The 24,116-nt window shown below is 42.7% G+C and overlaps 2 long non-coding RNA genes across 3 annotated transcripts in view; both read left to right on the forward strand.

Annotated features, from left to right (window-relative positions):
* Positions 1-24,116, forward strand: part of LOC121666926 — a 51,031-nt gene that overhangs the window by 11,566 nt on the left and 15,349 nt on the right. The window lies entirely within an intron of this gene.
* Positions 1,888-20,140, forward strand: LOC121666927. Its single transcript, XR_006016845.1, has 3 exons — positions 1,888-2,079; positions 14,687-14,689; positions 20,129-20,140. It is a non-coding gene; the product is annotated as an uncharacterized LOC121666927 (long non-coding RNA).

Genomic DNA, 24,116 nt, shown 5'->3' on the forward strand with positions numbered 1-24,116 from the left:
CCTGGGAGCAGCTCAGCTCCAGGATCAGCCATGGGATGGCAGCAACTTGAGGGGTTTTTTCAGCTCTACCGTGGCAGAAAGGGGATGGGAGGTGTCACTTGAGGTCTGGGGCATGGAGCTGAGGGCTACATAACTGTGAAATTAAGAAGAAACTATACATCAAACCAATTATTTAATTGTAGTTTAATATGAACTCTCTGATGTCCTTTGATTTATGTTTGTCAGCCTGTAAAGTTTAAAAAATTTTCTCCTCTGCCTGTGCCGCCTGTGGAGCTGTGTCTTTGATAATTTATGGATTTTAGGACCCAAGGAAAAGTACTGGAAGGCCATAGTTCACAGCTTGGAGACTGTGGAGGGGGACACTCAGAAATACCTGAGAAACAGGGGCTGAGAAGGAAAAATATAAGGAAAATTATAAGGAAAATATAAGGAAAAATACAAGCCAGACCGTATATATGACTTTTCCTTGGTGTTGGTGGGAGAATTTTTGCTGTCCTGCCTTAGCACAGTGCATAATCAAAAAGTGGAAAGCACTGGGATGCAGAAAAGCCATCAGGTATTCAAAGAATTAGATGAAATAAAATCAGTGCAATTTGCATTTTAAATATCTTTTTTGGGGACTCTGTGGCTTGTGAATTGCTATGTTGCATTACAAAATAGACTAGATTAAATGCCTTGCATTTTGTGCAGCAGTCCAGTTTTCAACTAACTAATTGTGGGGGGTTTCTTTTCTCCCTTCTTTCATTCCACGTGCAAAAACCACAGACAAACAAACAAACAAACAAACAAAAAACCCTACTCATGGAGTCTAATTTTTAGTATCTTCAAATGAGTGGTTTTTTCAAACATGAGCTCCTTTTTCATAGCCAAGGAAAAAAATTCTTACAAAAACATGCATCTCAGCCCTGTTTCCATCCATTTTCAAATGATTACAAAAGTCACTTTTAGCACTTTTTAATTTGAGTGTAATGGGGCATCACTAGATTCTGTAACCTTGCAGTCTGGTCTTTATCCCCTCTTATCCTTTCACTTAAATGTCGAATTCAGCAGGAGCTATGACTGTTTCTACTAAGACCAAATTAGACCCATGGATGGAGGAGAATAATGTTCGATACCCATTAAAAATGAGCAGTGCTCAGTGAGCTCATGGTGCATTTTTCTCCACGATACCATTCTCAGTCTCTGTGTGCTTGTGAGACTCACTTGTCTTGCAGAACCACAGTGTCCAACAGTGAAAGCAATGCTGTTTCAACACTTGACTCTGCTAATACCAAGTGTGAAATCTGTATTGATGTTTAACAATCCAAAAAGATTACATTCCAGCTGATCTGATTCTTACTATTTTCTTTCAAAACCCTTCATTTCATCCAGTAAAATTTACTGTGAAGTGCAGAACTATTTATGCCCTAATCAGCATATTCACATCTTGGGACTGTCCATAGCACCATTGCTTTTATGAACCTCGGTGTATCTGTAGATTGGTTAAACTTGCTTTTGCAGAGCCATTAAGTGCATTGCAATAATTCCAGAAATCATCTGAATTTACCTCAGTTCTTATAGCTTAATTGTGCAGGTAGGGTTGGCATTATACACCCAACAATTTCGAGGGAAGGTAATCATAGAATCATAGAAGGGCTTGGGTTGGAAGGGACTTTAAAGATCACCCAGTTCCAGCTCCCTGCCATGGGCAGGGACACCTTCCACTATCCCAGGTTGCTCAAAGCCCCATCCAACCTGGCCTTGAACACTTTTGGGAATGGGGCATCCACAGCTTCTCTGGGCAACCTGTGCCAGGGCCTCACCACTCTCACAGTGAAGAATTTTTTCCTGATATCCAATTTAAACCTGCTCTCCTTCAGCTTGAAGCCATTCCCCCTTGTTCTGGCTCTCCAGACCCTCATAAATAGTCTCTCTCCATCTTTCTTGCCACTTCCTTTTAGGTCCTGGGAGGCCACAATTAGGTCACCCCAAGGCTTCTCTTCTGCAGGCTGAGCAATCCCAATTCTCCAAGCCTTTCCTCATGGGAGGGGTGCTCCTTCCCTCTGATCATCCTGGTCTCCCACCTCTGGACTCACTCCAGTGTCCTCCCTGTGTGGGGACCCCAACGCTGGATACAGTTATCTGGGACTCCACAGAAGGGGTGTCTCTGAACTTAACCAATAACAAGTCAACTACAAAGGAACTAAAGCTATTCAGACTCACTTTGCAATGCCCACAAAATGTTAGCAAGGAGAAGAGAATGGAAACAGAAAACAACACTTGTAAGTTTGCTAGACAAATATTTTCCCTTACAGGTGTCTTAATACTTGGGAAAGCTCACAAATAGAATTGAGCAGGGAGCAAAGTAGATTAACTTCTGCAAGGAAGTTCAGTTGCTGAGTTGTTGTTGCTCTGGTTAGGAAAAAAGTGCTAAACTTTTTTTTCTGCATGAAATCCATGTAGTTTGTTTAAATTCATCCCTATGTGTTTATTATCTGGTTTTATGCTACATACGATTTTACAATAAAATAAATAGATGGGAAATTTAAAGTATTTTTACATCATTTTACCCCTAAAATACCAAAAGAGATAGTTTTAAGGGTATTTTAGATGCCTCCCATTATACAGAATGGATACAACACTTGTTTTCACTGAAATTTAATTTCTTAGCCAGAAATGATAATTCAAAAATCTCCCAAGACTTACAGACCTCAGTATCTGTGCAGATTCAGAGCAGTAGATAGATGAATACAAAATCAACCACAGTCACTTCTCACCTCTTCCTGTTCATTTTCACTGGTCTTTTTCACCCACTCCCACAATGCCTAGAATGAGATCTTTCAGCTCTCTGTTGCCCTGGATTTTTTTCCTGAAATGTAATCCTGAACAGATTAATTTGCTGAGCTTGTGCCCCTTCCTCACTACCTCTGCTGGGAGCAGAGACTGGAGGCTCTCCTGAGCTTGGGAATGGGTTCCAGCTCTTGCTGGCAACATGGAAAAACATTAACAAGGCCTGAGTCAAGTTGCTATGACCTGACACAAACCCTGCATCTCAGCCTGGCAATGCTCCCATTTGTGGGGCTTTTTCATGCCTCTGTTAATGCACTGCTGGGCATATCAGTATCTGTTTAAGGAGCTTCCTTACCCTGGTGGACACACTGTGATTTGACTGTCAAAGTCTCTATTTCTATAGCATTTCTTCAGAGCTGTCTGTGTGATCATATGGATCAGAGAGGGGCAGAGGAAGACCATGATCTCAGAGAAGAGGCATTGGGTCAGGTCAAACCCACTCCCTGTCGTCGCACTTTGAGTCTCCTGTGGACTCTCATCAGAAGTGTCTGGGGTCACAAGGCTCTGGGGTTACAGTGAACACTTGATGTGGTTCTTCACTAAGTTGTGTTTCTTAATAAAATCTTCACATTGAACTCAGCTTTGCCTAACCCTAAGCTTTGCCTATTTCTAATGGTGTTGTCTGGAACTTCACAAAGCAAAGGAATGGTTGTGCCATTCCAGCTCCTCCCCGCTGTCGCCACCATTGTTCGACCCAGTCATAGGCTGGCACTGTACAGAGTGCACAGGAGTGGAGAAAGGGGGCAGGAAATTCATGGTTTCAACTCGTATGACTCTGGCAGGATGCACAGCCAAAATGCAGATGCCTGTGCAGGAAAGGAATTCTACCAAAGGCACAAAAAAATGTAATTCACTGGCTTCACATTGACCTACAGCAGACACAAGCTGAGAAATCCAAGAACAGTCCAGGACTGAAAATTAGCCATGATTAAACCATCCCATCTGATGCTTTATTGTCTGCAAGTAGACATGCTAGATTTTATGTTAGCCACAACCCAGTCTATTTGCAAAAAGTGCTTGTGTTTGAAGTCATCCATCTCATTTTCCACAGTGGGGGGAACTGGTTGAGAAAGAAAGACAGCAGCAGCATAAAACAGGTGTGTTTATTCACAAGGTACCTCATGCACTGGCAAGACTGGCAGTCTGCTTCTGTTTCTTCAACAGACTCCTGTAACTTTTAATATGTTCCTTGCTCTCACTCAAAACCCTTTAAAGTCGCTTCAAAATGACTGAAAACTGAGATTGGAGCTCAAAGGTATAGAGACATCAAGGATTAATTTGCTTTTTACCATGGTCATCAGGGAAAGATGAACATGTTCATCACTAACTTCAGGATGTGAATTAAAAAGTGAAAAGAAGTTGGAAAGGTGGAAAAGAAGAAAAAACCATCAGTCCATCCTTAAGTCTGACTGCTCACCAACTGACGGTCCGCAGCTGATCTTGGAATAAAAAATTAAGCCAATGCCACCCCATTTCAGCCACTGCTTTGCAAAAGCCCAGATTCTCTTTTGAATAGAGTCTACATTGAAAATTTTTATAACCAGTGTCAAACAGCCCAGATCAGTTATGTTAGCAGAGTGCTGTCATGGAGAAACACTCTGAGCCTGAGCAGGAGGCTGAACTGCAGCCACAACAGCTTTGGAAGTAAGAAGAAACCTCCCATCCTTGCCTGTCTCATGACATGAGAAAGAGTCTGGATGCATGAACTGGGATGCAGGACCTATGCTATTTTCAAGACTTGAATCATGGAATAATTAGGGTTAGAAGGGACCTCGAAGGTCATCTGGTTCCAACTCCCCTGCCATGGGCAGGGACACCTTCCACTAGACCAGGTTGTTCAGAGCCCCATCCAACCTGGCAGCAAAGGCTTTGAGAGGTTAGAGGAGGTTTTAGGACCACAATATAAAAGACTGAAATTCTGAAACTTCATTGAAAGACGTGTTCTAGACTTGTCTGAAACAGAAAATATTCTAATTTTGGGGGGGAAAAATGGTTGTTTACACTGCAGAAAGAGTTTGTTTTCATGCTAAAAAGATACTTCCTTCTTCAGGGTAATTTCTGCTTATGTTCAGGTATTTTACATATTCAACAATATTTAAGATCATTGAGACAAAATCCATTTAAGTCCTAAACAAGGTCTTTACTCTGTAGGTTGGCAGGCAGATGGGGGAATCTCCACTTAATCCCAAGGAGAAAGAGAGAGTTAAAGAATTTTTTGACTTAGAGACCTGAAGTCTGCTTCTGAATATTCTTGTTCAGTTGAGCAAGTTGCCTGTGCTATTAATTTTAATGATGCTCTAAGACCAGCAGAGGCATCTCCCATTACTGAGCATCCCTAACAGAGTGTGAGACCCACCTGCCCTGGCTCTGTCACTGTGAACAAGCACATCTACACCTGTCGCGGGTTCGGTTTGTAACCGGGCGGAAACACCAATTTAGTGTAGTGGTTTGGTCCAAAATACTCATTACTGTTTATCTGCTGTGAGATAAGAATTAGGAGAAACGCAAAGCAGGCACCAAACTTGAAAGAATATAAAGAAGTTTATTAACAGACCTAAAAGAAGAAAAAAAAAAAAAATACCACCTTCAGAACTCTCCTCCTCCCCCCACCTTCCTCCCTTCTCCCACTGACGATGTGAAAAGACAACCCTTAAGATGTTCAGTCTGTTTACCACTTCCATAATAACCTTGTTCAGTCCATTTAGAAAGAGAAGTCTCTTCTTGCTCATGCTATGAAAACATTATCACAACGAGACAGCCGCCCACTTCCAAATATCGTTCAGTCCATTTAGGAAGAGGAGTCTCTCTGCCTGCGTGTGAGTCCTTTCCCCCGACTTGCAGCTTTTCCCACAACTGCCTTCGAGGGTCCACTCTTGAAGTTTTTTGGGGTACAATTTTAAGGTTGAGCCGTTCAGAAACAAAAACAGAGGCCCTTCTCCTTCCCTGGGAGCAAAGGGTCTTCATCATCTTCATCTTTAGGACTATCTCTGGGAGCATCTCTACGGACTGAGGTTTTCTCCTTTCCCGTTTGGAGCAAAAGTCCTCATCTGGTTCATCTCTCCCTGTCCAAACTTCTCATGAAATTACAGCTGCGTCAGCATCTGCCTATCTCAGCGCAGGTGCTTTTGCTCACGAGTTGAACACTCCACCCCCCATATCTTCATGAAATTACAACAGGATACTCTGATATATCATAGCTTCACAACAGACTTTCAGCTTTAAGCATCTCCTCTCTCTCTTCCCTCAGGTTTTCAGCTCTTCACAGCAATAAAAGGGTTAATCTCACCTCGGCCTTGCAGCTTTGCAGCTGGAATGTTGAATTTTTTCTTATCGCAGTGGAGAGGGGGGAGAGCCGAGCCGCTCCGGCTGCCCACGGCAAGGCAGTGGGGGGGGTTCCACGGCTGGAACAGGTCCATGGCTTCAGGATGGCCGTGGCCCGGCCCGGCCTGGCCCAAGCAGGGCCTGGCCGGGCCCACTGGGCCCTGCTCGGGCCCTGCAGCCACCTGTCCCAGCGCCGGAAACGAGAGAGAGCTTGGGGGGGGAGTTTGCCTATTCTTAAATGTGGATCACAGAGGTGATCACAACTTTAAGTGGCTTAGAGAATTGTCCATATTCAAACTGGCCAGCTGATAGGTTCTATCAGTTCCCAGAGGAAACTGTAAGCACCCCTTAGCAAGGACGTCCCTTCCGGGACTATGCTTGCTAACCTATGACAACACCACAGTGTCCCTCTGCGCTGCACAGCCCAGCTAGGAGAGAGGAAGTCAGGTTCTAAGATGTTGGCTGAAAAATTAAATTTTCTCAACAGTAAGAAACACAGAAGATAAACAAGAATATTATTAAGCTTGTAGCCAGTACCTGGTCATTTTGGTCTGAGAGGTAAATAGAAGTGATAAAACAAACTTTCCTAGCTTAATTCTCTTACCCAAGTTGAAAGTAACAAGAAAATACTTGTGCTCTTCTTAATGGTTTCTGAGCCCTTACTGACTCTAAGGATATCCACACTGATTATCATAGAAACATAGAGTCATTACTGTTGGAAAAGACCTTTAAGATTACCAAATCCAACTGTGGATCTGCCACCACCACCATATTCACCATTAAACCATGTCCTCAAGGGCCATTTCCACAGGTTTTCTGTACACTTCCAGGGATGGTGACTCCATCACTCCCCTGGTCAGTCTGTTCCAGTGTTTTTCAACTCTTTCCATGAAGATTTTTTTTCCTGTTATCTAATGCTAAAATCCCCTGGGGCAACAAAAGGCAATTTCTCTATCCTAGGAAAAATAATCCAATCTGGCCCTAAATTCAACCACTGTAACAAAGCAGCCAAGGACACACCTTGCTTTTGGGTAGTTTGTCTTTGTGCTGTCTCCAAGCCAGCTTTCAGTTAGATCAGATATGTAGTAAATGTTTTATAGGGAAAAACAGCTCAAGATTACACAATTTGTAATCATAGTGAGAACATTTCAAAAATTTTAGAATTGAGGTTCTTTGCTTTCCTAGTTTAAACTTTATTCATGACAACTATCACCCAGAATTGCCATACCTATAATTTTTATTGAAAAACTGGGGGAATGGGAGTATGACAGTTACAGACAAAGACTAGAAAAATAAAATTTATGAGAAGAACACAAAAACATGGGATGATTTCTCCAAAGTGCCTTTTCTAGGGAAAAATACAATCAATCATAATTCTCAATCTGGCTTTGCTAATATTTCCAGTTTTAATTATGAACACACCAGAAAGCTAATCAGGGAAGAATCATACCTGCTAATGTGTGATCAGAGGAGACAGCTTGTCCTAAAAATTTCTGAGTGACAGTGGTCCAGGAAATTAACAACTGTCTCTACATACAGAGAGACAAAGTCATAATTAAAAGAGGGAAGCAAATAAAATAAGAGCTTCTGTTGGCCATATTTCTTCATCCAATGCCGGTCTGTTTGTGGCATTCAATTATAAGTGTATATCAGTGCTACTGCTTTGCTAAAATTACAATGCAATATTTATTGCAGTGGTGCATTGGTTTTAACACTGCTCTGTTCCAGTTTGCCAAGGTCATCAAAAGTGAATTCTGAAAAGCCAAAGATCCCTACTCTAAAAACAACTGTTTCCCGTGGAACAGATCCTTGAAGAGATTAAGTTTGATGCAGAAAGTGTGAGAAACTTTCACAGTGCTACTCTTAAATATAAGTTGAAATAACATATCTCAGGAGGATGAAGAATAGGTAATCAAAGACTTTTGTAAGACAATGGTGACAAGAGGCTTGGCTGCTTTTCTGTTTTATCCCTGAGAGATCATCCTTCTGGGAGCCCTTGTGACTTTGGGACAGTTTTGGGAAGGGGGAGTATAGCTAGCAAAAGGAAGAGTTTGTGGAAAACGTAACAAAATCAATCTGTTAGCACATGCTATAGGCAAATAGTTTTCTCCACAGGAGGCCAATTTAGCTCCAGAAATGTGGAGTCTATGCATTATTTATCTGCCAGAACACAGAACCTAAAACTTGGTGGGAGATAGATGACTTGGGCTTGTATGAAGGTACTCTAAGATGACAGAAGTCACAGATTATGTGAGAGGATGTGGCAGGGGCAAAACCTGCTTAGGTGTTTAAGCTCAGTCAGAACAGAAGCAGTTTATTCATTTTTTATCAACACATGATTAACTGACAAATGGCGAACTGTCTGCTCAGAGTCAGGTTCAGTTGTGTGACAGAAGATCACAGGACTAGATACTTACAAATGTTAACTCCTACAGATTTCTAACCGTGCTGTCCCTCGCTGGCTGGGTACCAGATCCCTGTAGCATCCCCAGGGAGGATGTTTGGCCCAGCCTGGGCAGACTGGTGATGCCACAGGGCAACTTCTGGCAGACCCAAACCAGGCCCACTCTGCTACTCCTCTCCCTTCAAGATTTCTCTACTACAACACAAATTTTCATGCCGCTCCTTTAGTTTATTTGGGATGGCTCTTCATTTCAGAAATCCCTTTAGAAATCACCAGTTACTGTTTCACATGGCTGATGGTCATCATCTTAATATGATGAGTTTGGGGCACACTGCCCTCCAGTTTGTGTGTTTTATGCGTGCTCCCTGTGTGCTCTCACACTCAAGGCAAACAGGGATGATTGTCCAGGCTGTTTGCCAAGTGGGCTGTACAAGCTCTCCCATAAAGTATGAGAGCCACATCACCTTAAACTGCATCTCCAGCCTTGAATTTTAATACTACAATTTTGATTGTTGTATTTAAAAGATGTTGAAAGAGGCCACTTGCTCTCATAGTTTCCTGCTTGGGTTCCCAGTGGTGTTTTCCCCTTGAAGTTTATTCCTTGCATATAATAAGTCTTCCCTTTTTCATGTCTCTGTGTTTATACTGATAAAATTGTCTTTAAATTTAGCTTCTTATTCTATTCATTGCCTGTGGGCTGAAGCCATAAATCTCTAACAGCCGTAACCAGAGCATCTGGCAGCCATTTTACTTTTGGTTCACAGGAAGAAATGGCAAAGGAGACTTATGTGTTAAGCTTTCTCCTTGAAAACGTGCAGTTATTCCCTTTGTTTTGAATAGAAAAGGAGGATATAAATGATCCTAGGTGTCTCAAGAAAATACTGCAGGGCGAACCGTATATTCCTTGCCCATGCAAATCACATTAGTGAGAGCTGTGGATTAATTGGTCCAATCCCCATATAATTTTATCACATTTTCTTTGCTCCTTCCCTGCCATATAACCTCATTAAACAGTTCTCTTTGCCATGTAGAGAGAAAAAGAAGTAGCTACCTACCCTCATAACTTTGGTATGCATGTACATAACGAATTTGAATATCCATTATTGTAGAAATAAATACAGATAGTGATCTCTCTGTTAACATTCTCTGTACACAAAGACAAATGAAAAGACAATGTCATTAGGATCCCAAAGAGAGTCAGTATTGACTGAAGGATGGCAGCTAAATGAGAAGAAGGAGCTGTAGAAAGTTTTAACTTGCTTTTCTCAGACTTCTTTACTGTGATCAGATTTTTTCTGCAATACTGATGTGTATCGTTTGGCAGGCCAAGCAAGGAGTTGCAGTACCACGGGAACTATTTACAAGTGTAAAAGTGTACATGAGTGAGGATACAAGTGTATCCTCAAGTATGTTACTGATGTGCTAACACAATTTCATGGATCCCAGTGGACTGTGTTATGTTTCACATAGCTGAAGCACAGTGCAGCTGGCAGTAAAATACACAGAGATCTCCACTTGTTTAGGTAAGTTTATTAGTTTCTGAGCTCAGCTGACTCTACCTGCTGCTCACTTATTATTTCTGCAAGCATTAGCAAATTGAAAAGCTGACGGTAGCCCCGGGCCTCACTTGGAGCTCAGGCAACTTACAATTGGATGCTTCGGTGCTGTTAAGATGCCACATGCTGTTGTGCTTCCTGCACTCTGTTAAAAATGATCTTGCAGATGTCTTTTTAACTTCTGTAAGGCTTAGTACAAGGCTTACCGGGGTGGGGAGTCTTGCTCTTCGGTTCTTCTCATCCCATTTCTGGATAAAGTCTGTATTGCTTACTGAGCTTGAAGAGATAAGCAAATCCTTAGTCCGAAGGGACAATTGGCTATCATGAGGTCTTCTTTTTAATTAAGAGGGCTGAGAAGCAGTGACTTTGCTGTACTTTCTGTGTACAAGTGCAGAAGTAGGATTAGTGATGCACTCTTTTGGGACATTACATTAATTTGAGGGAATCTTGCTTTGAAATGAGCATCATCAAACTTCATCCGGTTTCAGTTTTGTACACCAAGCAGCTCAGGACACATCACTTACCCTTTACCCGAAGGAAGCAGAGCCTTCTTCATAAGCAGGTGGGTGAACATGTCTGTGAGATGGACATCTTTAGCTGTGGCTCCGGTGTTAGGAAGGGAGTTTGTGAAAATGTACTGCGAAGAGTGAGAGGTATTCTTGTCACAGCACTGGGCCAGCTGAGGAACCTGACTCCTCACAAAAAATAAAGAATTAACACACACACATCTGTTTTAACAGGAAACCTCTTCTTTGATCTCAATTATACGTGGTGGTTGCAAATGAGGAAGGGGCAGCACTATGTAGTAGTAGGTCTATTCTATAAAAATATGGCCAAAACAACATGTCCAACCTAATTTTTGAAGTGTTAATGGTAAGGTGCCAAGTCACACATGAGATACACAGCCCATCCTTAGGACTGATAGGGATTCTCAGTGTGAGTGGCATGTCTGCAGTCAGGAATGGGATATGTACTTCTGACTGCATCCTGATCCCAAGAGTCCCAGACTTGGTTTGGAGCCAGGCTGCTCAGACCAAGGCTGGGGATAAACTCATGCGCAGAATCTGCTTCCCAGGCTGAGGCAGTTTGTGTCACACTGTCTGGGAATACATCCTGTGTGAGTGTGGAGTGAGACCTTAACTGCCCTTTGAAAACATCCATCCTGATGGCTGATGCCAATAATTCATTCTGCATTATCCAGCCACTGCTTATTGCTGAATCCCATCACCCTGAGTGAGTGCTCTAGTGAAAAGCAGTGGTGGTAAAATATCTTGAGTAAAGCTTTTGACATGGGATTGCAAAGCATTTTCTGTGATTGAGAAAAATACAGGCTGGATGAATGGGCTTAAATGGGCTGGATATTAGTTGGATTACCAGACTTAAAGGGCAGTAATGAATAGTTCAGCATCCAGCTGGCAACCAGTAAGTGGAGTACAATGGGGACTGATTCTGGGACAATATTATTCCACATCTTTATCACTGGCCTGAATGATCAGACAGAACGCATCTTCAGCAAATTTGCAGGTGAAGATGCAGTGTGTGGAAATATGTCAAATGACAGTAAAACTTCAAGTTACAAGGAACTTGATGAACTTGAGCCTGGGGACAACAGAATCTCACAATGTTCAGAAATGAAACAACACAAAATTCTGCACATGGGTCTTTCAAACTGCATAATTGGCTGCAACAGCAGTAAACTTCTCTTGCTTGTTTATAGGAAATTCACACCTTCAGTGTTGCGATCTGCTTTGGGTCTCCTCTTCAAGACGTGATTGGAAAACCACTTGCAGAGTGCTAACGAAGTTGTCAGGGTCTTAGAGGATACAACCATCAAGAAGACAGGGGAGTTTTTTGTTTAACCTGGAAAAAGGAATCCAAAGAAGAATCTAATTGCCGACCACTTGAAGGATTTTAAAAGGGATGGAGCCAAATTCAGCTCAGTAATAGCGGCTGGTGGTAAAACATTCAGCAATACCCATGAAGTGCAGCTTGGGAGGTTGAGGTAGGTTAGTAGGAAACCCATTTTCACCAGGTGGGTGGTGCAGGCCTGGAATAGCTTGCTGAGAGAGGCATTTGAATCTCCAGTCTGAGTTTCTCAAAATCCAACCAAACAATGTATGGTTGACATGATTTATTGTCAGCAACAGCTCTGCTTGAGGTTGGATGTTGGATTAAGTCTCTCTGGAGGTCTGTTCCAGCCAAGGTTTCTATGATTTGTTCTCCAAAAGTGCATTGACCACACAGATATGACAAATGCTAACCAAGAACACTTCATTTTCCCACTTCTCTCTAGTGGCTGTGTTAGGTAATGTTGGCAGAGTTTTATTTTGCAGTCTGTATGCCATAAAAGTCCTTCATACAATGGAATCATAGGAAAAACTACTGTATCTGAAGGGATATCTGGAGGTCTAGTCCAAACTCCTTCTCAACGAGCTGTCTTCAAAGTAACATCAGATTGCTCAAGGTTATTCAGATTTTGAAAATTTCCAATCTTATAATCACAGAATCATAGAGTTATTAAGGTTAGAAAAGACCTCTAGGAACAAGTCCAAGTGTTAACCCAGCACCAGTGTGTTCATCACTAAACCCTATGCCCAAGTGATACATCCATGCACCTTCTGAACACTTCCAGGGTTGGTGATTCCACCGCTTCCCTGGGTAGGCTATTCCAATGTCTCACCAACCTTTCAGTGAAATTTTTCCTAATATCCAATTTAAACCTCTCCTGGCACAACTTGAGGCCATTTCTTGTCAAGCTGTTCCAGTGTTTAACACTTCCATTATGAACAACATATTGAAATACCTCTTGCTGTAATTTCTTCCTGCTGTCCGTTTTGACTCTGTCTCTGGGAAGAGCCTGTTTCTCCTGCCAGTCACTCATTGGGACATGGAAGAATTCAGTGAATCACCCCTTAACCTTCTATTTCCTGACTGAATAAACCAAACACCCTCAGCCTTTCCCTATAAGTTGGGTGCTCCAGATCCAGTTCCACACCAGCACTACAACAGCACACTGCTGATTTCTGTTCTATTTGCTTTCCCCCAGGACCTTTCTTGCAAAGCTTCTTTCTTGCCAGTTTTTGAGTAGCAGCCCTGTCCGACAGGTGATCAGTTACTCCCCAATTTGTTGCAATTTGCTGTAATACACAAAATGGCCAAATCCATCCAGTTTGTCTGGAATTTTTCTGTCCAACCATCCAGCCACACCTCGTTGTTCTGGCTGTAAAAACACCATGGGAGACTGTGAAAGGACTTGCTAAAGACCAGGGGAAAAAAACATCCACTTCTGTCCCCTCGTTCTCAGAGCCCATCTTCTCCTCACAGATAGCAATCAGGTTGGTACAGCAAGACTTAACCCTGGTAAATCCAATCTAGCTGTTCCCAGTTACCTTCATGTCCTTCATCCACATGGAAATTACTTCCTTGGAGACTTCCTCCAGCAACTTCCCTGGCAAGAGATGACTGACAGTCAGTTCCCCCTTGATTTTTTTCAGGTGGGAGAAATTATTACCCTTTTTTTTTTTTTTTAAGTCCCCAGGGAAACCCTGATGGCCACAACCTTTAAAAGGTGATAGAAAGTGGCCTCAGAATGAAGCTGACCAACTCCCACAGCACCATACAAAACATGTACTATGGAATTAAATCTATCATTACATTTTCTAAGGGAGCTCAGAAATATCTTTCCCCTTAGCTAGAGCTTGTATAGAATTAAGTCAGCAGATTCAGAGCAGGGAAGCTTTCCCCCCTCCCCTTCCATATCACAATTCCTGAAGTATTATTTTCTAGCTATTTCTAAGAAATAAGGGAGGATAGAAGGGCTAAAAATAAAACCAAAAGGGTTTAATTAAAAAAAAAAAATCGAATTCCAGAAATACATTGGAGAATGCAAAGTAGGAGAAGCTTTGGAGAGAGCAAGAATAAAGTTCTCCTGGAAAATTTTTGGAAGCCAAACTGAAAGTGAGCAGCAAAATAAACTGACCCATGTAAAACCAAAGCTCTCTGTTGGCCTCCAGCCTGCAGCATGTCTCTCTTCATCAGAGTAAGAGAAGAACAGATGAGCTGCCCTCATTGTTCCTTTTGCATAGCTGCAAATGGTGCAATAGGCAAATGTTCCTAAGTCTCTGTGCTGCACAGAGCTCAGATTAAAACCAGATTTTTTCTTTACATTTTAACTTTTTTTTTCTCTTCTTCTAACCATTCCTATTTTATTTCCCTCATTTTCTGTGAAATTTGTTGATTTTCTTTTTCCCTAAATTATTTTTTCCTTGTGCTTCTATTCATTATATTTATTTTTAATAGCTTTCCTGGCATGCTCTTTGGTTATTCTGTGGTACCCATAATATTCTGGTTACCGGGATATCTCTTCTGTGGTATCTCTGGCACAGCATTCCACGTGCTGGTTTGTCTTCTGTTTTACAGTCTCCAGACATACAGACTCATGGGGCACTAATGCAGATAAACTTTATGCATGCCTGGAGTGCCACAGCATTAATGTAACACACACACACACAAAAAAATATTACTACACCATAATGGTTAAGAAGAAGTATTTCTATTACAAGGGAAAGTTATCGAGACAGTGTCCTAAGGCAACTTGCAAATTCATCAGTTGGAAGACTCTGCAGTTAGCTAGCCAATCTTCAAGTCTGGATAGCCAGAACTAGTGAAACAGCTCTCATTATTTCTGCACACTCTCTTTTCCTGGTTGTTCACAGAGCAGAAATAGTGGTTGGGTCCTTATTATACTGTCTCAGTTCCTGCCCACCTTTCAAAAAAACTCTACTTTTGTTTCCCACTTACTCACTCTGAATGGTACCATGAGACCAGTGTTTGTCAGAGCCATTGGAAGCAGGTTTATCAATCCCCCTTCTGTCTCCAGAGCTAAATCCCCTGCAGGATCAAGTCTGAAGTTCATTCCTCACTCTCCAGCGTGTGCTCACAACCATGAGCTGCAGCAATCCTTGCTCCCTGGCTCAGAGGGAGTTGCTGTCCTGTTCCCTGAGCACTGCCAGGATTTATGTGAAAGATCTCTTTTAATGCCTGCTGTCCCATTTTAATGCCAGCCTCAGAGACGGAGACCCACAGTTTGAGAAACGTCCCTGTCACTGTGTCAATATCCTCCTTTTTGAGATTCTCTTTCAGTTCCTGCTCTCTTACACATCACACTTCAGGCATGGACAGTTTATGCCAGACCTTACAGGGCTCTTTCATTCAATGCAGCACAAATACATCAGGGCTGCTCTTGATATCAGCAGCATGTTAAGTTTTTAGACAGCTTGGTCTGTCATGCTAAGTATGCCCATAAACACCTGGGAGCCAGATTTAATGCTTCCCCACTTTCGAAGATCTCCTCTGTGTGATAACTACAAAAAACAAGGCAACTGGTCAGCTCTGCCTTATTTCCATGACTAAAAGGCTTTTGCTTTGGAGGAAATGCAGGGTTTCTTCTCTCATATGGGTTATAGATACTTGAAGGGCAGGGAACCAGGCGACACCTGGCACATGAGAGAGTTGGGGCACCTGAACCAAAGTGGTACTAATGTCCTCTGCATATCACATTACCTGACTCAGCAGGGAGATTCAGTCAACACTTGAGCTGTGCATGGAAAGATTTGTCCCGGATGTTCAGCTACAGGATGGATAAACACGGCTTGGCTGGGCGGCCATCCACAAAGCTACATATCCATCACAGCTCTGCTGCTCCCCTTGACTGCTCCAGAGCCATGAAAAGCACCAGGCTGCAGAAAGCCTCAGCTGTTCCTTTACCAGAGCACCAGTCCCAGCCCCTGTCCCTCCCAGTTCCCTGGTGGCTGTTAAAAAGCCTTTCCACAGCCTTTCCTCCAACCTCCTCCCATAGCACAAAAAGCCCAGGGGACATTCAGGGAGAACTAAAACTCAGATGCCTCCTCCCTGTGCCCAGATCACAGAGGATCTAAATCACTGCATGTGCTCTGAGCTTCCCCACCTCTCAAAGACTGTGGCAGGAGGAACCTTCCATCCCTAGCTCTCAGAGGAGCCAGTTCCAGACAATGGGGATGCAGGAACCTGTTGGATTAGCAGTGCTAATGCCAGGTGCTAACACAGGGCAAGAAGTGGAATTGGAAAACCTTCATAGCGAAGGGGTTTTCCTGCCACTGTCAATGTGTTGAATACCAGCTTTCCGAAGAAACAAATTACATTGCTGAATGCTGATAACATTTGACTCCGGGGGAAACATTTGTTTAATAAACTAAAGTTCTTTCTTTGTTGCAAGAGAGATACAGTTGTTATCCAGCCTCCTCTGAATCCTCAGAGAATCACAGGGGGTTGTTTTCATTTTCTGGTGATGCTGATTTCAGGTGATGTTGATTGTTTTTCATCTTCCCAGAAATATGTCTGCTAAGTTCTGTCATCCCCTTGATGTGCAGCTTCTCGGCATCACTGCTCAGCAATGTGGTTTAATGAGAGGGAAGACCTGGAATTACCCACTGGTACATGCTCTCATGCCTTCTCCAACTTCTCTTTAGATTGAATGAACTTCTTTTATGCCGGATATTAAATTGCTCTGAATTTTACACTTGGCCAGTTCTATTATTCTCTCTTGCATTTTTTTCAAAAAACAGTTGGCCACTCTAAAAAGGTCTTACACTGTTTGCATGGCATAGAGGTTATATACTGTGAACAATGAATTTAGTGCACAAATATTCAATCAGGTCAGCAGAAACCAGTACCTGGGAATTGGAATATATATAACAAAACAGCCAGGACTGCCAGTGTCATTAAAGAAAACCCTGGTGCCAGAACAGGGACCACAGCCAAGGGTGACAGTGCAGCCAAGGAAATGTCCCCAGACCACGAAACGATGATGGAGTCACAGATATCAGCCCTTTGGTGTTTCTTCACCCACACTAGGAGTCTCCTTCCCCTATGGAAAAGTTGTAGGTCAAGTGTAAGAATGGCTCTGCTGGGACATGCAACAGGCAAGGAGGATTGTGGGCTTTGGGTTCTGAAGATGTGATGTTCCATAGTTCTGCTCACCCACAGAAGTTCTCACCTGTGACCTCCTGGGAGTGAGCATCCTGCCACTTAAAGCCACATGAGAGGCACTAGGACAGTGTGAAGGACTGTGAGGAGCAGAGATCAATAGATCAATGCACAGCAGCAGGAGCAGCAGGGTGGAAGAACTGGCTGCTCTCATCTGCAGTACAGGCGATGCTTTGCTGCCTCCTCGGCAGCTGCCCAAAGCAAGGGAAGGCTCTGCTCCCCACCTAAACTGTCTCAGACCTCACTAAACCTTTGCAACACCCTAAAACCACCCTGAGCTTGCTGGTGCCCCTCAGCTCTGTACTCTTGTCATTTCCCAAAGTTGCAGCAAGCCCTTCCTCTCTTCCTGAACCAAGTCTGCTGCCACAGCAAAAGTGATCCTTTGGATATCATCCTAAGGCAGTTTATCTCATTCCTGCCTGCAGTGCTGAAAAGCCTTGAAATGGCTTCTCTCCAAAATGAAGCTAAAAGGGTATTTTCCTCTGCTGAGGAACAAAGATTACTGGATGGCTCCTGCAATTTGTGTGGGCTTTGGGTGGGTGGCTGCTTGCAGAGAGCACTTTTGCCACAGTCTCCTGTGTATGTACCCCCAAATTCAGGCAGTTTGACAGACTGGGCCTCCCCAAAATCAAATCCTACAAATTAAAGCATTTTGTAGGTGACACAACTCAGTACCTGAGTGGAGAGTCAAATGCTTTTGCTTCTTCAGTCAATTCTCTTTCCACCACATTGCACTGGATCTTATATAACAACTATGTAAATAGATAAAATCCAAAATGTTAAGTTGAAGGAACAGAAAGATATTCTTCATGACAGATGAAATATTTTCTCAAACTTCAGGAAATGAATCTGAAGTACATTGCAAAAATATTTTTAAGTAATTCTGAAAATGCCAAAGCTACCCTTTCAACAATTTCTCGTTTTTCTCTGGGTTTTTTAATGAATTTTCACTACATTTTGTAAAAAAACCCAGCAAAGTCAGCATTTTTACCACTCTTGCTTACCTTAGAGTCCTTCCACCTGCTCTAACACTTTATCGAGACAAAATGTCTGCTGATTTCAGTGGGGACTCTGTTATTAAGCTCACTGGAACCAGTTTTTGAGGCGAAATATTAACAATGCACACACATTCAGCTAATATCTAAAGAATGATTTCATGGTGCTAAAAAAAATACTGAAGCAAAGCCATCACATTCCTGCTGTGTGACAGACCAGTCTTGCAAGAAGGGCTGCTCCAAGTGACACTGTGCATGAGGGCTCGCAGATTATCACCTGACAAAGTAACCAGGCTGGAAAATTGCTGCTACTGTAATTGAGATGTTCAGTTGCAGCTATTGTCGGAATTATCTCCTCCCCCTGGCCCAGGAGGCAGAGGAGCAGTCAGATCCTTGTACTTGAAATGCTCCTAGCATGGAAAGCTGCAATGCTGCTGCTTTGTTTTCCAGAAATTAAAGCTGATCTTCAGGGAAAAGGTGTCACTTAAAGATGCATGGAAATTTATCTATGAATCCAGAGGAAACTGTCAAAGTGAATATGTCTGAACCAACCAGTATTGGCACTGATGTTTCATTGGCTTCCAGCTTTCCTTGCCTATTTATAATTTCTAAAACTAGGTATAAAAGAATCTAGAAAGAGAAACTTGTTGGGAATTTTTATTTGGCGGCACCCTCCTCTGGCACCTGCTTAACTATCTCTGGCTGTAAGGATCAAAGCAAATGAGAACCACAAACACACAGAATCTGATGGTCTACTTTGAAAAGTCAATTGATCATCACATTGCACACATCAAAGTGTTACAGGGGTAGCCACTAGCTAAAACTGTTTTGCAGCTCTTCCTTAAAAAGCAGCTTGGTGGTCTAAGTATATCAGGACAACAAGCTTGTCTCCCCTGGTTCTGCAACACAAGCATAACCTCAGCTTTTCAAAGTACATGAAGGCCTATGCATGCAGTTAATTATAAATAGTGTTGAAATGGAAGCTTAAAAATGGAAGGTCATGTTCCCTCCATCTGAACATTAAATCCCTTCAAGATCAGGCTGCCCTAGATAGAAGTGGCTGTGTTCAGCTGCGTGGTATCTGTATTACAAAATGTTCTTTGAAATGATCAGGTGGAGAAGGGAGTTTGACTTGTACTTTGCCAGAGAGCCAAAGCAAAGAGGAAGGGTTAGGTACACAGCTTTTGCTAAGTGCTCAGCCAACAACACAACCGTGTTTGTCAGAGCTGCCTGGCCTCAGGGGTGTCTAACAGAGAGCTCACTTTATCCCTCTGGAGATGGGCTTCCAGGGAAGGGCAAAGCCCATGTATCATGGGGTATAATGCCTATAGCCATTCAAATGCACTCGTTGCACTTGCTGGTATGCCAGAGAACACTGGAAGGATTTGTCACATCCACCCCACTTTAAACTAATATTCAGTCATGAATGTAAAATATCGAGAGTCAGAAGCCTTTGCTAGTTTTCTGTCATTGCAAATTGACACTGGCCAGAATCCTTTGATTTTCCCCAAAGGCCAACAACCAGCAGAAAGCCATGCCAACCCTGACTCCAGACCATCCCTGGAGAAGCACTGGCTCTGCTCCCCTCTGCAAGGGTAATCAACCATTGGAATGATCTGCCCGAGGAAGTTTCGTAGTCACCATCCCTGGAAGTGTTCAAGAAATGACTGAACATGACATTTAGTGCTATGGTTTATCTGACATGGGGATGTTCAGTCAAAGAACTCAATGATCTTGGAAGACTTTTCCAACCTAACTGATTCTATGATTTGCTTTCTGCCCATGTTAAGCTGGTCAGTGTTAGCTGTTTTTCACACTGTTATCCTGCTAAAGACAAATCCTGTGAACCAATCCCAGCAATGTTTGTCCAAAAACTTCTCTTCTTGCCTGACTATGCCACAGCAACCATCTCCCAGAGGACTGTTACCTCTCACTAGAAGCTCTTGGCACCAGCTTTGCCTGGAGCCTCTGAGTTGCTGGAGGGTCTGGGGTCTGCCCAGGGTCCAGATCCTACACCTCCCATGTGAAACAACACCAGCCACAGAGACTGATGGTGCTGCCTGGCATCAGTTGTGCAGCACAGACACTCTGTGGGGTTGTGAGACCAAATTTCTTCCTGAGACTGAGCCCAGCTCAACCCAGTTCTAACCACTCTTCCTCTCTGCAGGAAAGTACCCTCAATTTTTTCTTGGGTGAGCTGAGTAAAGAAGCTGGTCCTCTTGCTTCTTGTGGAAAAGGGAGATAGGTCTTGGCATGACCACCTGAAATTGCAGCCAAATACTTTGCCCAGGGTTAAATAATACTTTTTTGTTCAAATTTGGTTTCTGGTTTCAATGAAAACTAAAAATGTGTCATTCCTCTTAAGTTTAGTCTTTGTAAGGTATTTTTAAGGGTGGTGAGGTCTACTTTAGACCTTAGATTGATTTGTGTGTGCTGTACATATGTAGGATTACTCGGGAGCTCTTAGAGACTGTTTTGACCTTCAGCTGCAACACCAGACTGTCTTGTATCTCTCCTTCTACCTTTGAAAACACAAGAATAGCCCTTTCCAGCAGAAGCCTGTGTTTTTGGAAGCATGCAAGTCCTATCCAGAGAGAGATCAAGTGTGAGCAGTGAAAAGCTCCATTGCCCCTCGTGCAAGGAGTAACCATCACCTGTTCAGCACAGAGCAAGGCCAGGGCCTGCAGGAGTATGTGAACATTCCCAAATGATGCCTTTTAAACAATGGAAACAGCAGGAAGCACATTCCTGACACAAATCGGCCAAAAAGCAACTCCAAAGAAATGATGCAAATTTTTGATTCAGATTATGCAGGTACATGGGAATCAGTAGGATCAGATACCTTGACAAGGAAAAATAGTGCTGATACCCTTAGCAAACATATTTTTTCAACTACTGCTCATATTCGACAGAAATTGGTGCAATTCCTGTCTTAGAGTCTGATCAGAGGGGCAAGAAAGCTTTAAAGGATTTTACTGACTGGTCCCCCAAGGGCTTGGATGAGCATCAGTTCTACTTGGGCAAGCACATCTTGCAGAGTCAGAGCTCTGCTTTTTGGACCTCATTGACTGTTAAGCTTTACTGTCTCCAGTTTTGCTCTTGGCCAAAACTGTAGTATACACTTGTCATCAAAAATTCCAGCACCATATTCATCTGGTAAGAATTCAAACAATAAAGAAGATGTCATGAAATTAATCTAGCACTCTGGCAAAAATCAGAGTGGTGGGAATTGACAAAGTACAAGCTTAAACCATCCCTCTTTGAGTCTCACTGTCATTTCAAGGCCCACCTGGGGTTGTTCTATGGGATGGCTTTTAGGCTGGGTGAAGTTTCTGAGAAGAGATCAATAAGTATCTATTGATTGTATCTAAACAAAGACAACTACAGTACACTCATCCAATTCTTTCCAATGGCACATGGATTTTATGACAATATGTGTTAACTGATATAATCAGTTTTCTTAAATCAAGATAACATTAGGTCCTTAGTTAAAGGTTGGTATTCCCTGGATTTTGCTGTCAGAGGCCTGATTTTTGAAAATCCCTTGGGTAAAAATTCTCAAGTGAGACGGGATGGTTAAAACCAAACCCATCCCCAAAGGAATCAACATAACAGAAGAAAATCCAGTTCAATTTTTTTTTTTTTCAGCTCCTACATTACCTGTGTTCATTCCATTTCCTACCCTGTTTCCCATCAGAGACTGTGATCTTGCACTCAATGGTAGCATGAGACTGGAGGTAATTCCAGGACGCTTGAGGTGTCTTCTTCTCAGTCCTTCAGTGCCATCCAGCCTAAAGATGTTTGTGTCATCAGAGGCCTGGAAGAATGTGCAGGTGCCTACAACTTCCTGTGCCCAAAGATTGGTGACTGAAAATGACAGTGGTAATGATATCCTGGCAATCAGAGCCGAGAATGAGTCACCTGCTGGCTTTAAATGGGACAAAGAAAACCAATCGTATTTCAATTCTGCAGGTGCTGGAAATTGCACTGGGGTAAATCAGTGTAAAAGATTCATCCAATTTTCTGTGGTCTGTTGATACTTCTGGAAAGTAGAAGCTCAAGCAAAAAAAAAACCTTCGGTTGAACTGAAAAAAAAACCCCTTCAGATAATTTTTGCTGAATTTCAAGGCAAAATCCAGAAATAAATATATTTTGGATCCTACAATTATTTCAGTTTTGGACATTTCTCCAGTGCTAAATCCAAAGAAATTGGAAAATTGATATAATTTCAGATCAATATTTTTTGGCCATTGTTATTAAAGAAAGGTGACTATTTTCCAATTACATTATTACTGTTGTTTTAGGAACTGGGATTTTGGAAAACTTTATGCAATATCATGAAATCTGATTTTTTGGAGGAAAAGAAGAAAGATGAATCTGAAACCTTTTGTACAGTTCCACATCTGGGACATATGTGATATACTAATATTCCCTGTGACTCAGGTTACAAATACTCCTTCTGCTGTAACCACCTGAATTTAAAAGTAAGGCTGTGCCTCAAACATAGTGTTTTTTTATAAAATAGCACTTTGGCTCAAGGGAAGCTGCCTTCATTTTATGTGTGTTTCTGCAGGCAGAAGTTATTAAATTCTGTTTTCCATAAAGTCAAAGTACCCAAAATATTGAGGCAGCACACAGAAAACAGCTTTGTACAGGCAGTGCTCTGAGGAGACGGTGTTGCAGAACCCATTCTGTGCCCTAATCCCAAAAGGACAAGACAAAAACAGCCTCAGCTCCTAAAAGTAACAGCTCGTGCTCTTTAATTCTCAGATCCCTGATTCAGTGACTGCTACAGCAGCAAAAATAGCAGCTCTCATACACATATTCTAAGTGCAGGTTAGGAATTGCAGTTGAAATTATTTCAGGAAGATGTTTGTAATGCAAAAATGTCTGTCTAACCAATCCCATTATCTCTGGGATTGCAGAGGTATTACTGGCACTTCAAAAATATTTCATGAGAATATTCTACAAAACCACAAAAAATGCTTGATAATTCTTGTAGGTTTCTGAGAAGAAAATTCTTCCCCCATCCAGAGCTGGTGTTACTGTCTTGTGGATGATCGAAATAGCTGGAATAGAATTTTAGCACAAATGAAATGTGCTATCATCATTGTAATTCATGCTTAAAAGGAGCTCTCAGATGTCTCAGTATGTCACAAGCAAGCCTCGTTGATGATCTCTGCGTGGCATTGTGTCTGTTTTATGGAGTGCAGGGCAAAGCTGAATGCCTGGGACCTGCCATGCAAGAACTCATCTCTCTTGAGAGAGAAACCCTTGCGGACTCCCAGTGTGGTAGCACGGATGTCTGTGAGACCTCATGGCAACATCAAGCTGCATATCCAGCACCTGGACAGGGCGTCAGAAGGATCCTGTCACTGTAGTAACTAAGGAGATCCTCTGGGAAAAAGAGCAGGAAAAGGAGTGGAAACCTCTAGAAGGGCTGTGACACTGCTAAGTTCTGCCCTTGGGCAGGCACAGCACCCACTGAAGGCAGGAGAACTTTTTTAGGGACTGGCGCTTCATATTGCTGCAAAAATTACATCCAGGCTGGCTCACCAAGTTCTGCAGGAGAATATCTTTAGAAAATTTCCTATAAATGTTTAATCACTTCATCTTGGATGGCATTTAATTAGCAATCTAATTAACTTTTTTGTATTTATCACTCGCAGAGGGTCTTAGCACCTTCTGCAGAAGGGCAGGGGATCACGGTGTACAAAGGGGGAATTCCTGGGGTGGGGAAGCCCAGGGGAGTGCCAGGACCCTCCAGAAGCTGGCAGCTCTCACCAGAGCAGCTGATGAGGCTTTAGGGGGCCAGGGCTAATGGCATCCACCCCCCAACCCCCCTACCAAGGGCAGCCCTGGGCAGTGAGCCAAGGCTCAGGATGGCAGCTTGTGTGGCCACTGAGGCCGGAGGATATGCAGAGAGGGCAACTTTTTGATGGAGGAATGTTCCACTGGCTGAGTGGAGATATTTGAAGTCCACATAAC

Source organism: Corvus kubaryi, unplaced genomic scaffold (assembly GCF_017639235.1).
Source record: "Corvus kubaryi isolate FWS band 111438036 unplaced genomic scaffold, C.kubaryi_AGA036_p1.0 37354, whole genome shotgun sequence".
In the NCBI taxonomy this organism is placed as follows: Eukaryota; Metazoa; Chordata; class Aves; order Passeriformes; family Corvidae; genus Corvus; species Corvus kubaryi.